Raw genomic sequence first — 14,975 nt, forward strand, 5'->3', positions numbered from 1 at the left:
CAATGATGGATTGTATTAGTGGGCACTAAAGCCTTAGAATGGCATGCCTTCCAAGTAGTATTTGTATGATGAATGCCACTTAAAAACTATGTATATCATGCAGATACTCTATAGGAAATAAATGAGTAAGATACCCTTGAGAAGCTCACAGTATAATAACAAGGTAGGGAAGAAGGGGATGGAATAAAAGAAGTTTAGAATTCACTGAAAAAAAGAAACAGGAAGGGGAAAGCCAACTTATAGACTGCAAGCAAAATTTGATAGGGATACACAAAAGAGAGCATTGCTTCTGCCTGCTAGGATAGAAATAAGGATTAATGAAGAATCTTACATTTATCTAGGTATTGATGGTTCCTTAATTTTTTTTTCAGGAATGACATTAGAGGGAGGCCATTCCAAATTGAGAAAAGGCACAAGGCAAAGACACGTATTAGGAAACTCAGTGACTGGGGAGCAATCAGTACTCCAGTTTTGTGGGAATATAGGATGCAGTAAGAGTGATGGAAGAGTGTGTAGTAAGGAATTTGGTGCCCCAAGAGAAGTCTGGTCTTTGTTCTGGCTCCTGAGAGGTAGCTTCTAAACCCTTGGAGAGGAGGGTCTCTGTTATTCATGGTGTGTCCATAGATCACTTCTGATATTTCACGCTAAGAAGTGACTCATGGTAGGCCCCTAGAGAACTTATGCTAACAAACTGACTTAGGATGTGGGCTTGCTACACCAGAAATATTGACTAAGGTATATGATTAGAGGGGTGGGACTTGGGACCACATACTATTAGCCTGATCTTCAGAAAGGGAAAGGGGGCTGGAGATCAACCACATGGGCAATTCAGTGTATTTTGCTTACATGATGATACCTAAATAAAAAACCCTGGACACTGAAGCTCCAGTGAGCTTTCTGGCTTGCCAATTCTCTGTGTGTATTGTCACACATCAATGCCAGAAGGATAACTCACCTTCAGCATGACTGAAGCTTTCAGTTTGGAACTTCTGCCCTATATGTCTTTTCCTTTAACTGGCTCTAATATGTATCCTGGGCAGGGTGAAAAATAGAAGACAGGGTTGTATCACATTGCATGTGGCCTTGGTTGGGCCTTGATTTTTATAGACAATAAAAATATTTAAAATTTTGAGCAGAGCTGTGGCACATTAAGGTGCGGTGCTGTGTGTGTGTGTGTGTGTATTTAATCTTGAACCGATGGGGAAAATGGACCTGAAGGCAGAAGAGAGGAAAGACACAGAGAACAGTTGGGAGATTGTATTAGTTTTCCTTTGTTGCCAGAATATCCTACTACACATCTAGCAGCCTAAAGCAACATAAATTTATTATCTCACAATTCTGCAGGTCAGAAGTTCTGTAGGTACAACTCATTTCTTTGTTCAAGGTTCCACCGGTCAAATCATACTATCATCAGTGCTGCATTATTTTCTGCAGGCTTTGGGGAAGAATCTCCTTCTAGGTTCCTTCAGGTTGTAGGCAGAATTCTGGTCCTTGTGGTTGTAAGACAGAAGTCCTTGTGCCCTTGCTGGCTGTTGGTCAGGGAGTCATTCTGCTCTTTTGGAGGCCACCCGCATTCCTGGCTTTATGTTCCAAGTCAGGAAGAGTAGGTCAAGCCTCTCTCCTGCTTTGAATCCCTCCCACCTCTTATCTGTCAGATCTCTTTAATTGACTCTTTTGCCTTCCTCTCCCACTTTTAAGGGCCCATGTGATTATGTTAGTCCAACTTGGATAATCCAGATAATGTCTTTTTCAAGGGCAGCATATTAGCCACCCGCATTCCATCTGCAAAGTCTATTTTGCCACAAAACGTAAAGGTGGTAGCATCAGGTGATGAGGATGATGGGTCCCAAATCCTGCCTAGAACAGAGATAAAACGAGGGCCTAAGTGGTGGTCACTGAAATGTAAAGGGGTAGAGGGCAAAAGAGATACTATAAAAGCAGACAACTAGCAATTGCAATCTGACTATGTATGAAGAACTAATAGAGGGGAAGCTTAGAAGTGATGCTTAGGATTTAGCACTGGGTAATTGGAAAACAGTGATGGTGATGATCCTGATTTGATGCTGGTTAGCTATGGTAAAATTGATCAGGGGTGCTTTAGAGTTTGAGATGCTCACAGGTTACAGTTTAAAGTGGCCAGTAGGGAACTGATAATAAAGGACTGTGTCTTGGGAAAGGATAGGCTATAGATAAATATTCAGGATTCATCTGTGTAAAACTGGTAATTTACATTATGGAAATGGATAAGAAAAGAGAGAAAAGTTCAGGTTTTATGCAGAACTTGGTGGAATATGTACAACTGTAGGACTGAAGGAGAAAATGATGGTCTCCCTACATGTCTTCTAGATTATTGAAGAGCTCCCTAAATGGTTGTCCTGCCTACACTCTTACTCTATGCTCCAGATATCAGTTACAATGATGTTTTTAGAAACAGAAATTAGAGGGGTGCCTGGTTCAGCTTCCAACTTCAGCTCAGGTCATGATCTAGAGGTTCGTGAGTTCGAGCCCTGCATCAGGCTCTGTGCTGGCAGCTCAAAGCCTGGAGCCTGCTTCAGTTTCTCTGTCTCCCTTTCTCTCTGCTGCTCCCCTGCTCACGCTCTGTCTCTCTCTCTCTCAAAAATAAATAATAAGCATTAAAAAAATTAAAAAAAGAAGTTAGACTATGTCCCATTCTTTTTTTTAATTAATTTTTTTATTTTGAGAGAGTGTATATGCAAGCAGGGGAGGGGCAGAGAGAGAGAGAGAGAGAGAGAGAGAGAGAATCCCAAGCAGGCTCAGTGCTGTCAGCCCCACGCAGGCTCAAACCCATGAACCATGAGCTCATGACCTGAGCCGAAATCAATAGATGGGTGCTTAATCAACTGAGCCACGCAGGTGCCCCAGAATATGTCACGTTCTGCCTTAAAATTCATTCTTGTTTTCCAGGACACTTGGACAAATAGCACACTTCTTACCATAGCCTATGAAGGCCGGCATGATGTACTCCAAACTCATCAGTTGCTACTTTTCCTCCCCTCATAATCCAGTCACACTGCCCTTTGTACCATCTGTTCCCTTTGCCTGTAATGCTCAGCTCTCAGATCTTTATATGACTGGCCTTCCCCACAGTTCACATCTGAACTCAAATATCACTGCATGACAGAGGCCCCAATCTAAAATAGCCATCCATCACCTTTGGTCATATCACCCTACTACTATGCTATTTACTTCGAGCTTAACTTGCCCTATAATAATATTACTATATCACATTTCCTTTGATTAGTATCTACATGGTTGATCTTGTTTCTACCCCATTATAATCTTACTCTTATCCTCTAAATATTTTTTTTAGGTTTTCTTCTTTTTTTAAAGTTTATTTATATATTTTAAGAGAGAGAAACAGAGAGCGAGCGAGTTGGGGGGTGCGGGGCAGAGAGAGGGAGAGCCAGAATCCCAAGCAGGCTGCGTGCTGTCAGTGCAGAGTAGACATGGGGCTCGAATTCACAAACTGTGAGATCATGACCCAAGCCAAGATCAAGAGTTGGACGCTTAAATGACTGAGCCACCCAGGCACCTCTTCTTCTTCTTCTTTTTTTTTTAAAGATGAGTATTTTATTATTTTATTTATTTTATTTTATTTATTTTAATTTATTTTATTTTTCTATTTTATTTTATTTTATATTTTATTTTATATTTTATTTTATTCTATTTTATTTTATTCTATTTTATTTTATTTTCATTCTTTAAAAGTAAGCTCTATGCCCAGTGTGGGGCTTGAACTCACAACCTTGAGATCAAGAGTCACATGTTCTACCGACCAAGCCAGCCAGATGCCCCAGGTTTTCTTCTTGAAAGCAGAATACAAGTTGGATTCATTTTCTCTTCCCATTTGATAGTCTCCGGCTTTTAAAAAATAAGAATAACTAAATTACACTTACGATCATTGATACATTCCTATTTATTTATTCCAACTTACAGTCAATTGCTTTTTTTCTTTGTTTTATTCTGTCTCCTTCCTTGTGTTCTGTTGAGTCGTTGATTTTTTCCATATTTACAATTTCTCTTTCTGCTAATTTTGAAGTTGTACATTGAGTTTTGATTCCTATAGTAATTTCTCTCAATTAAAAAACACCAAGTTAGTTATACAAGTTATTATTACAAATCTGTAATGACTTAGTGTTTCTATCTTCTAAACATAATAAGAACCTTAGGATGTCTTAATGCACTATTTAAAATCCTTATATATACTGCTTTTTAGAGAGTTACTTTTATCAAAAAACTACTATTATTAGTTTTACTATCAACTACTAATTAAGTTTTCTAACAATTTTTTCCGTGTTTTCACTTATTGGTATTGTTTTAGTCTCATTATTCCTCTGAGCTTACATTTATTAAAAAATATATTTGAAGAAGGATCCAAGGGCTCTAAACTCTTTTACCTAGCCTTTCTGCATTTGAAATGTCTTTGTTTTGCCTTTGCTCTAAGACGATTATTTAGATGAGTGTAACATTGTGTTCTTTTCCCTTAGTACTTTGAAGATACAGTTCTATTATTTTTTAGTTTTATTATTCCTGCTGAGAAGTCAGCTTTAGGCTAATTTACAATCCTTTGTAGGTAATCTGTCTTTTCCCTCTGGTAAATTTCAAGAATTAAGAAAATATCTTTGATGATCTGCAGTTTTATAATGTTGTGCCTAAGTCTGAGTTTATATTTATGTGCCACTCAGTTCCTGTAGGAAAAATCTGATATGAGAAGTTGTGTTTTTTAAATTCTGGAAAATTCTCAATTCTATTCTTGTCAAGTGTAGCTTCTTTGCCATTCTCTCTGCTCTTTTCTTCTGAAACTGTGACTGAACATATATTGCAGTCTTTCAGTCTTTTATCTGTGTATCTTAATTGTATTTTTCTTCTTTTTTAAACTCTTTATGAATTAAGTTTTGGGTACCTACGTTATTGGTGTGCTTCTCTCTTAAATTGGGTCTGGGTTAGAGTTTATCTCTTGTGCAGGTCTTCTTTTTTTTAAGTATATTTTTATTTACTTTGAGAGAGAGGTAGAGAGCAAGCAGAGGAAGAGTGGAGAGAAAGGTGGACAGAATCCCGAGCTCGAACTCACAAGCCTTGAGATCATCACCTGAGCCCAAGAGTCAGATGCTTAACCAACTGAGCCACCCAGATGCCCCTCTTATGCAGGTCTTCAGCTTAGTGGTTAATATTCATATTTAAGATTTCTAAATTTTTATTTTGTGTGTCATTACATGCTGATTTTTAAAGGATTTTATTTTTATCTTATTGATCCTTATATATATATATATATATACTATTTTAAAATCTTTGTCACACTGTTTCATAAATTATTTTCAGTTGGGTTGATTTCAGGTTGTGAATTTTAAATTCCGTTATCTATATTTATTAGCTTTCGACTGTTTAGTGTTTTAGAGTTTTAGTTCGTGGACTAATTTTGGGTGTTAATTTTCTTTTCTCCTTTCTGCTTCCTTAGCTGTCTAGCTGTTCTTTCTCAGTTTTGTATGTGCTTCTCCTGCTCCCTCTTTCCATTGACCCTCAGGCCAGAGTCACGTCTCCTAAAGAAATGAACCTGTTTCATGGCTCTGGGGACACCACATGTCTAGTCACCAAACTCTCAGCGGCTTGGCTAAGTTCCTGATCAATAGGTCATGTCTTTGTCTTCAAACTCCTGTAGGTCCATAATTTTGTGTAAAGTCATGGTGTATTAGTTTTCCTTTCTTTTTTAAAAAAATGTTTTAATGTTTATTTGTTTTTGAGAGAGAGAGAGAGAGAGAGAGAGAGACAGAGCATGAGTGGGAGAGGGACAGAGAGAGAGGGAGACACAGAATCTGAAGCAGGCTCCAGGCTCTGAGCTTTTAGCACAGGGCCCATGCGAGGCTTGAACCCATGAACCATTTCACGACCTGAGCTGAAGTTGAATGCTTAACCAACTGAACCACCCAGGTGCCTTTCAAGGTTTGGTATGGAGGTTTTCTAGGGCATTTGTAAGTAAGTATCGCAAAGTAGGTAGACTAAACAACAGAAGTTGGTTGTCTCACAGTTCTGGGTTCTAGAAGTCCAAGATTAAAATTTGGCAGGGTTGTTTCCTAATGAAGGCTCTGAGGAAAAATCTGTTCCATGCCTCCCTCCTAGCTGCTGGTGATTTCCTAGAAATCTTTGACATTCCATGGGTATTAGAAGCATCATCTTGTCATTGCCTTCATCTGCACATGGTTTTCTCCCTGTGTGCGTAGGTCTCCAAATTTCTCCTTTATATAAGGACACCAGTCATGTTGGATTAGAGCGCACCCCACTTTAATGACCTCATTCTGATTGCCTCCGAAAAGACTCTATCTCCAAATAAAGTCCTATGCTCAGGTAGTGGGTGTTAGGACTTCAATGTTTGAATTTTGGGGAAACACAAGTCAATCCATAACACATGGATACAGGAAATTTCCTTGAAGGCAACCTTTTTTGTCTTTGTAACTTACCTATGCTGCTGACTTTAAGCTACAAACAAGCTTCAGACTCTAATCTCAAGCGGGGCATTTTGGTTGTTGATTCATAAGCGCTAACCCTGGGCCCGGAGTGGTAAAAAGCCTTAACTTTGGCTGTTCTTATTACTTACTTTCAGTTGTCTTTCAAATGGTTACCTACCATTATTACATGCTGGGTGTGAAGAAAACATGTGCAAGTATGAACTAACACCCCAGCTGATACAGGTTCCTAGTTCATTTGCAATAAGAATACTAAATGAATTAAACTTTTGGAACTACAGTTCACATGAAGCACATCTAATCAAGGTAAGGTTGGAAAAAAAAAAACAGCAGATTATGGAGTTCACATGAACTGCTATATATTAAAATGTATCCTCAAACCTAGTTATTGAAATAATATGGTACTTAAAAAAGGACAAATCAGAATAAAATACAAAGCTCAGAAATAGACTCGTGTCCACAAAAGTATTTTGGAGATGGTCTCAGATTGAAATTCAAGTTAGCAGAACAAATATGGGTTACTCAGTAAATGAATATATTTGGTTAACTCTTCAGAAATGTGAAGTTAGAACTCTGAGCCTCTCAACACAATGATACTTTAAAAAAAATTTTTTTTTCAATGTTTATTTATTTTTGGGACAGAGAGAGACAGAGAATGAACGGGGGAGGGGCAGAGAGAGAGGGAGACACAGAATCGGAAACAGGCTCCAGGCTCTGAGCCATAAGCCCAGAGCCCGACGCGGGGCTCGAACTCCCGGACCGCGAGATCATGACCTGGCTGAAGTCAGACGCTTAACCGACTGCGCCACCCAGGCGCCCCAACACAATGATACTTAAACACTAAAAAGAATAATATTATTTGGAGAAAATATAGTTGGATGTTAATTAAACATAAGCTTAGAGATGATTTTGCTATAGAAATAGAATAGAGAGTCATAAAGATTAATAAGAAAAAAAGATGTATTAAAATGGACAAAGGAAAAAGTAAGCTCTAAATTAGGAAACTCTAAATACATAGGGAACACTTGCAAAATCCTAAGAATGAGGCCAGTGCATCCGATGCAAAAATGGCCAGGCAGTTCATTAAAGAGAATTAAAACAATAATGAAAATAATACAAAGTAAAACAAAGATGAAAGAAATACAAACCCACATAGACCAAGAATATTCATAAATTTGCTGTTAGGAGTTAAATTGAAACAATAATTTTAGAGAGTAGTTTTTATAACATAAAATGTTTATGCCCTTCAGATTTGCATGTTCTCTGAGTTTATACTGACAAAAGTCAATATGTACACGGAGATTAGTGTACAAGATTATTCATCATAGTATTAAAAATAATAGCAAAATTATAAATGGCCAAAATGAGATATGTGACTTATATAATTCACAGTACATGAATGAGACACAGTGATTAAATGAAAAATCATGTTGTAGAAGACTATTTACTGATTTAAAGATATGTTCCAGGAAAAAAATCACATCCACAATATTATAAGTGTATGTGTGTACATCCATACATTCCTGAAAAAAAGTACACACCCACGGGGTGCTTGGGTGGTTCAGTCGGTTAAACGTCCGACTTTGGCTCAGGTCATGATCTCAAGGTCTGTGAGTTCTAGCCCGGAGTCGGGCTCTGTGCTGACAGCTGGGAGCCTGGAGCCTGCTTCGAATTCTGTGTCTCCCTCTCTCTCTGCCCCTCCCCCACTCATGCTCTCCCCCCCCCCCCCGTGTCAAAAATAAATAAACATTAAAAAAAAATCTTAAAAAAATACACACCCATATTTCATTTTGTCAGTGGTATCTTGGGTAGTAGTATTATGTGTGGCTTTATTCCCTGATTTTATTTTTTTTACTTTAAAATCTTTCTGCATAGACTACATATATCTTTTATAATGACAGGAAAACAACAGTTCATAAAAACATTGTCAGGAAATTTTTTCCTTATTTTTAAACCAACCCTCTTGTGTTACTGTCAAGATAGCATTTTTTTCTTTTTCTATCTTTAGTTGAGATGCAGAACAGTTAATTACTATTTTTGTGCAGAATATCACCTATACATTACAACCCTCAGGTATTTTAGGACTGTTTTAAAGTTGCCTTCAACCTTCTTGTCTTTTGAGTAAATTAATCAGTTCTTGCAGAATCTCATCATGTCTTATTTTCAAGTTTTTCTGATCACTGAATTCTTCAATGGACTTTCTGAACTCTTAGATAACCAAAAGTCTTCATTACAGAATCAGACAAAATATAAAAAATAAACAACCATCAATATAGCAAATTGAAGACCTGCTCCAGAGAAATGCCGTACTAGAAAGTCAGTGGTTAATGGTGAGAATCAACGCGTCCCTTAGTACTTTTGTGTGGGTAAGCCATCCTGTATCCATGTCTCCTGGCAACAAATGGGACTCCTGTGTGCAGAAAGAGTTAATGCAGCTTCCCAGTGCACCTAATTTATTTCCAAACACTGGTTTATGCACTTCAGAGAATTTGGCTCACCATAGTGTAAGTGCCTTTGCTAATAGTAGATCAAGAATAAAAAATCCTATTTTCCTTTCTTCAATAGTTTGCTTCCATAATTGTTTATTTTTCTATGGCTCACATATCCAGGTAGTTTAGTGCAGAAATTCTCATTTTTGGAGATTTTGAGGATTGTCAGTTTGGGCATGTTATAGACTACTGTGTAGTAGGACCCTGACATACACATCTGGTAAATTTATAAAGTTGGGATTAATCTATCATTGAATTATGGCACTATAGTTGGGACAGGCAAATATTATACATTGTATTAAACATTAATGTCTTTTTAAGAAACACGATGATTTAACATTATTCCAGTTTTTCATTTTATGCCTTCTTTCCTCCTGTATTTTCATCAGAAAATAAGAATATATGCTCTGCTATGACATATTGCAATGATGGGAAGAATTACTTGATTTTATTTATAAAAGGACATCGTAACACATGTTTAGATATCTATTATTGCTCAAGTTTCAGGTTTTTCAACGAGTTACAGCTTACACAGAAATATCTCAATTAACCTTATCTTTCATGCCAATCTGTGATGCTTTATATTTTTGAAACAGTTTCTTCCAAACCAGAAAATAATCCTTGATTATACATTAAGCCCTTTTCAAAGCAGCATGAAAACCAATAACATAGTTCTTTAAAAAAATTTTTTTTAAATGTTTACTTATTTTTGAGAGAGAGCGAGAAAGACCGAGCATGAGCAGGGGAGGGGCAGAGAGAAGGAGACACAGAACTGGAAGCAGGCTCCAGGCTCTGTGCTGTCAGCACTGAGCCTGACACAGGGATCGAACTCATGGGCTGTGAGATCATGACCTGAGCCCAAGTCAGAGGCTTAACCGACTGAACCACCCAGGCGCCTGAGACCAGTATATTTCTATTTCAGAAAAAGAAACAGCAGTTTGCATTGTGTGACTAAGAATGCAACCTTCATTTTTATGAGATAGGTACAATGTTTACTTGTATATTCATCAAATCTTAGTATATTGTTTGACTCTTAAAATATTTTTTGCAAGTTAAAGGTTCAAGGCATATAGATTTATACACAAAGTTTGGCCTAGAAAGTTGGACAAGGAATTATTTTATACTTTTTAGCACTTTGTTAATTGGGTGTATCTACTCTGCGGTAACTTTAAGTTATTGTGCTGGTTAAAGACCATTGTGGAGGAGGTCATTGAGAGGACATGACCTCTGGTTGATCTTTGAGCTAAACCAGGGCACTAGAAGGCTCCTCATCCCCTCCTCCTTCCTTGTAATGCACATTCCACCCACCATCCCCTCAGGGAGAGCTGGAGCTTTTTCAAGCATGCAGCTTGGAGAGATTAAGGTGTTACTGCCAGCATCTGGAGGTATACAGGACTGAACCCAGATGAGACCTCTAAATAAACTCTGAAGATCTTGGTGGGTAAGTTACTTGGCTTTTTCAATCAGCCATCCAGCAATCTGGAATGGTCTGCGTCTTTCTTTGGTCTCTTTGCCCTCCGTGAACCCAGGGCCAGTTTCAGATTTTACCCTGAAAACTCTAGAGGTTTCAAAACAATAGGCAGTGATATAAATTTGAAATGTACAAGTGTTATTTAGCTTAATGATTTCTTGCTGCCTAGAACTTTTTTTTCTTTAATGTTTATTTATTTTTGAGAGAGAGAGAACCAGCGAGGGAAGGGCGGAGAGAAAGAGAGAGGATCTGAAGCTGGCTCTGCACTGACAGCAGACAGCCCCATGTGGGGCTCAAACCCAAACCCCTCGAGATCATGACCTGAGCGGAAGTCTGACGCTTAACCGACTGAACCACCCAGGCGCCCTGCTGCCTAGAACTTTTGAGTATAACCTTGCATGTCTGGAAAATTTCCTCCCTTACGAGTCCTACCTTCACATACAGAAGCCGGGAAACCTGCTCCCATCTTCTTTTGGCAGCTGGAGCCCAGACATGGGTCCTAAACCGCACCAGTCCCGTGTGTCAGCAGGAGAATCCAGTTTGGAAGTAAGCGGTTTGACGAAGAATGTGCCGTGCAGGATTCCTTTTCTTTTTGTGAGGAGGATGATGGCAGGCACATGAGGCTTGGGTGATGGTGATGGGTTTCCGGTGTGGGTCCTAGGGCAGAGGTGGCATTCTGGCTAGCACCAGGAGCACCTGCCGTGAAATCAAGTTCTTTGCGACGAATTAAAAAAAACCCGTAATATATATAGCTTGTTAGGAGGAGCACTGGTGACAGTGATTTTCTCATTGCCTCTTCTGTGGCGCGATTCAGAGGATTATTATTGAAAGTTTAGTGTTAAATTTGGTGCTTTAGACCTCTTGCCTGATAGTCCCAGTCAACTCGAAGTAGTTTCTGTTTGTTTTTGCTTGACCAGACGCAGTTTCCGTGGTTTGCAATTGAGAATTCTGCCCCAGATCATTACTTACTGCTTTCTTACAGAAAAAAAAAAAATTTTGGCATTGACACTTGATTTTATCTTTTTTCAGCATACCAATTATACTTCTTTTGAAACATTTTTTACTGGTTGTCTTAGAATTTCCATTACACTTTGTAACCAATTTAAATCCATCTTCAATTAAAACTATCCTGGGGGCACCTGGGTGGCCCAGTCGGTTGAGCTCCGACTTTGGCTCAGGTCATGATCTCATGGTTCATGAGTACCAGCCCCATGTCAGGCTCTGTGCTGACAGCTCAGAGCCTGGAGCCTGCTTTGGATTCTGTATCTCCCTCGCTCTCTGCCTCTCCCCACTCTCTCTTTCAAAAATAAATAACCATAAAAAAAAAACACACACACACTATCCTGGTTCATGGATAGTGTAGTTATAAGTGAATATTCCTAATTCCTCCCTCATGTGTCTTACAGTATTTCTGGCATTTATACAGTTAGTCCTATGCTATAATGACAATGCATTGTTGCTATTACTACTTTAAATAGTTACCTTTTAGATTTAGTGAGAATAAGAAAAATGATAGCTTTTACCTTAATATATTGTTTTTCCATAACTTTTCCTTTCTTTGTGTAGATCTCAGCTTATGAGCTATTTGTGTTGTTGTTTTTCTACCTGAAGAACTTCTTTGATCATTCTTACAGGGAAGGTGTGGTGGTAATGAATTCCCTCAGTCTTTGTTTTCCAGAGATATCTTTATTTTTTTCTCACGTTTGAGGAAGATCTTGATGGGTATAGAATTCTAGATTTTTTTTTCCTTGCAACACTTAAAATATTTCACTGCACACTCCATTAGAGCCTATAGCAACTTAATCATATTTATATAGAATTCTCTGCTTTATAATTCCAATATCTGTGTCATATCTAAGCCGCAGTCTGATTTGTCTCTTCAGAATTTTTTGTTGTTGTTGTTGGTAGCCGGACCTGTTTCATGGTATAACAGGAACGAAGGTAAACAGGTCTTTATTGTGAAGATTTATGTTAATCTGGCTAGGAGTTGAGCTGTATTTAATGTTTGATATAGGTATAGGTGGGAGAAGCTTAAAATTCCTCTAGTGTCCTTGGCTCTTGTCTCCCCTCCTTGTGTTTGGGCTTTTCCCTGTTAGAGTCTGGATCTTGATGCTTTGTCCTTGGTAATCTGCTATGATACTGGAGCCTGAGGTCCTGGAGTCCTACGTGTGCTGCTAAAGTGTGGGATAAAGGAAGAACTGTATAGTGTTTTGATGAAATACCCCCTTTCCAGTGGGCCTGTTTCCTTGTTACCTTTACAAGTATTGCTCCAATAGCATAGCTTGTTCCCCTTTAGGTGAGACAGGAAGGATGAAGGGGGTGGAACTGGGAGAGAGAGGGCCCTCCTCCAGGTGGAATAAGGCTCTGGCAAAGATTTCCCCTGGAAAAGGAAAGCTTCTCTTATGAAGGACACTCTGGACGTATTTCCTAATTACACCGTTGCTCCTTCCTGCTAGAGCCAAGAGGGCGTCTTGCACTGTAAGACGATTCTTCTCTATAAGATGCTAGTGCGTTTCTCGAGGTAAAATTCAATAAATGTGAGGGCCCCTAAATCTGAAGCCCCTGGAGTTTCTCTCTATCATGCTAGTTTATACTCAGGCTCCAGAAATTTGTTAAAATTACCAATTAAGTGTTCCTGTCACTTTATGGTTCTGTGGCCTCTGCTTGAGGTTACACAGATATTAGCTGTGACTCTCCAGATTTAGGAGTGGGTGTTTGCCCTGCCACCATAGATCTCAGAATCTGGGGAAAGTAATTTATTTTTAGTTTGTTACCTTTAATTTTCTTATTTAAGAGTGGGAGTGACACCTTCTAAGCCCAGGCCCTATTGTAGCTGGAACCATACCATACATCCCTGGATTTATTTTCTGTATCTGTAGAGATTGATGTTTTGAAAAAACATATTGAAGAGAGTCCATTTATCTAATGTGTTTTTAGCTTTGGAAAAATAATATCTAGAGCTATATTGGGAGACATGAGATTAAATTTTAGGTTTGATACATAATGGAAAGTAGTCCTCATATGGTAGGCTTCCTTACTTATTGGACATACTTTCTTATTCTGTGGCTGCCTCCTTGGATGGCTAAGGCAGAGGTCACCTGGGCCTTATAAGGGAACGTGATGAAACTACTCTCCAAATGAGGTGTTTTCCCTATGCACTGGGTCACTGATGCGGTTGCAGGGGGCTCGCAACTCCCTCCACCATCAAAACTGAAGCTTCCCATCAGTATCAAAGTTCTCAAAACCACAGAAGTAAAACTATAGCGTCAGGACCTCATAGCAAAATCAGCCTTCAAAGGTACTTTTGCAATAATGTTCCACTTCTCACTAATTAATTGTGGGTGTTTGCTTCATTTTCCAGAATCTGCCTTCTCCATTCACACATGATTTACAGCAACAGTTTAAAAATTGTGTGTTTGTTTTTGTCTTTGTTTTTGTTTTTTGCCGGAATGAGTGCTTCTTCTAAAGGTTAACCGGGATTGGCTGCCACTTTTCCTTCCAGACCGTTAGGAACGTTTTCAAAACCCTTGTTGCTCAAGGCAGCTTGAGCAACTGTGCTCAGTGCTCAGCATGCAGCAATGTCACATACCCGTGGTCAGCTTTCACACTGGTGCAGTCAGAAAGGTTGTTGATTTCTATTTGATCAATCCAAATTTAAAGACCTGTTGAAGGAATCTATCATTATATATCTAACAATATTTTTAAACATTGATATTTTATTAGATAGACTGAGCTAGTTGATCGTTTCGGAAGCCGTCATTTGGATTCTCTTTCTTATTTTGATGAAAAATTTTAGTTTTGCAGACCCATTTCTTTCATAAGGAGCTTTATCATTTTTTATTCAACCTTATTACACAGAATAGAAGACTGAGCCCTCACAATGGCCCCAAATGTTTCTTAGCTCTTGGATCTCATCTTTTATTTCTGTCCCCCTTGTGACTTCCCTCTTGCCATCACTTTTTTACTCTCTCTTAAACACATTATGCATGTTCTCATCTTAGGGCTTATGTACTGGCTGCTCCTTCTGCCTGAAACTTTTTTTTTTTTTTTAATGTTCATTCATTTTTGAGAGAGAGAGTGTGGGTGGGGGAGGGGCCGAGAAGGAGGGGAACAGAGGATCCAAAGCAGGCTCTGCCCCCACAGGAGTGAGCCTCATGCGGGACTTTAACTCATGAACCGTGAGGTCATGACCTGAGCCAAAGTCTGCTGCTTAACCTACTGAGCCACCCAGGTGCCCCTGCTTGAAACTTTTTATTCCTAATAAATGCATGTGTAAATCCCTCATTTCCTTTGAGCTTTTACTAAAGTGTCATGTCAGTAAGGTCTGCCTTGACCACCTCATTTAAGTTCCAAGTTGCTCTCCCCTGGTTTTCCTCATCTCTATCAATCTGGTCTTTTTTCTGAGTCCCTTTCCATGCTACCATGCTAGTAAGTTACTTATTCATTTTCTTTATTATTTAAAGAATAAAGTTGTCCTCCGCTAGAATGTAAGCTTCAGAAAGGTGGTATCTTTCCAAGTTTTGTTCCGTGATGTAT

General features: G+C 38.8%; 2 long non-coding RNA genes across 2 annotated transcripts in view; one reads left to right on the forward strand and one right to left on the reverse strand.

Annotated features, from left to right (window-relative positions):
* LOC123385172 overlaps positions 1-11,173 on the reverse strand; it is a 24,059-nt gene extending 12,886 nt beyond the window's left edge. The window contains exon 1 of the long non-coding RNA XR_006597333.1: positions 10,872-11,173. This is a non-coding gene — a long non-coding RNA (uncharacterized LOC123385172). The remainder of the gene's footprint in view (positions 1-10,871) is intronic.
* The window catches only part of LOC123385175, a 23,487-nt gene continuing 18,747 nt past the window's right edge, over positions 10,236-14,975 (forward strand). Inside the window, exon 1 of the long non-coding RNA XR_006597339.1 lies at positions 10,236-10,409. This is a non-coding gene — a long non-coding RNA (uncharacterized LOC123385175). The remainder of the gene's footprint in view (positions 10,410-14,975) is intronic.

The sequence above is a fragment of the Felis catus genome, chromosome B1, assembly GCF_018350175.1.
Source record: "Felis catus isolate Fca126 chromosome B1, F.catus_Fca126_mat1.0, whole genome shotgun sequence".
NCBI classification, from domain to species: Eukaryota; Metazoa; Chordata; class Mammalia; order Carnivora; family Felidae; genus Felis; species Felis catus.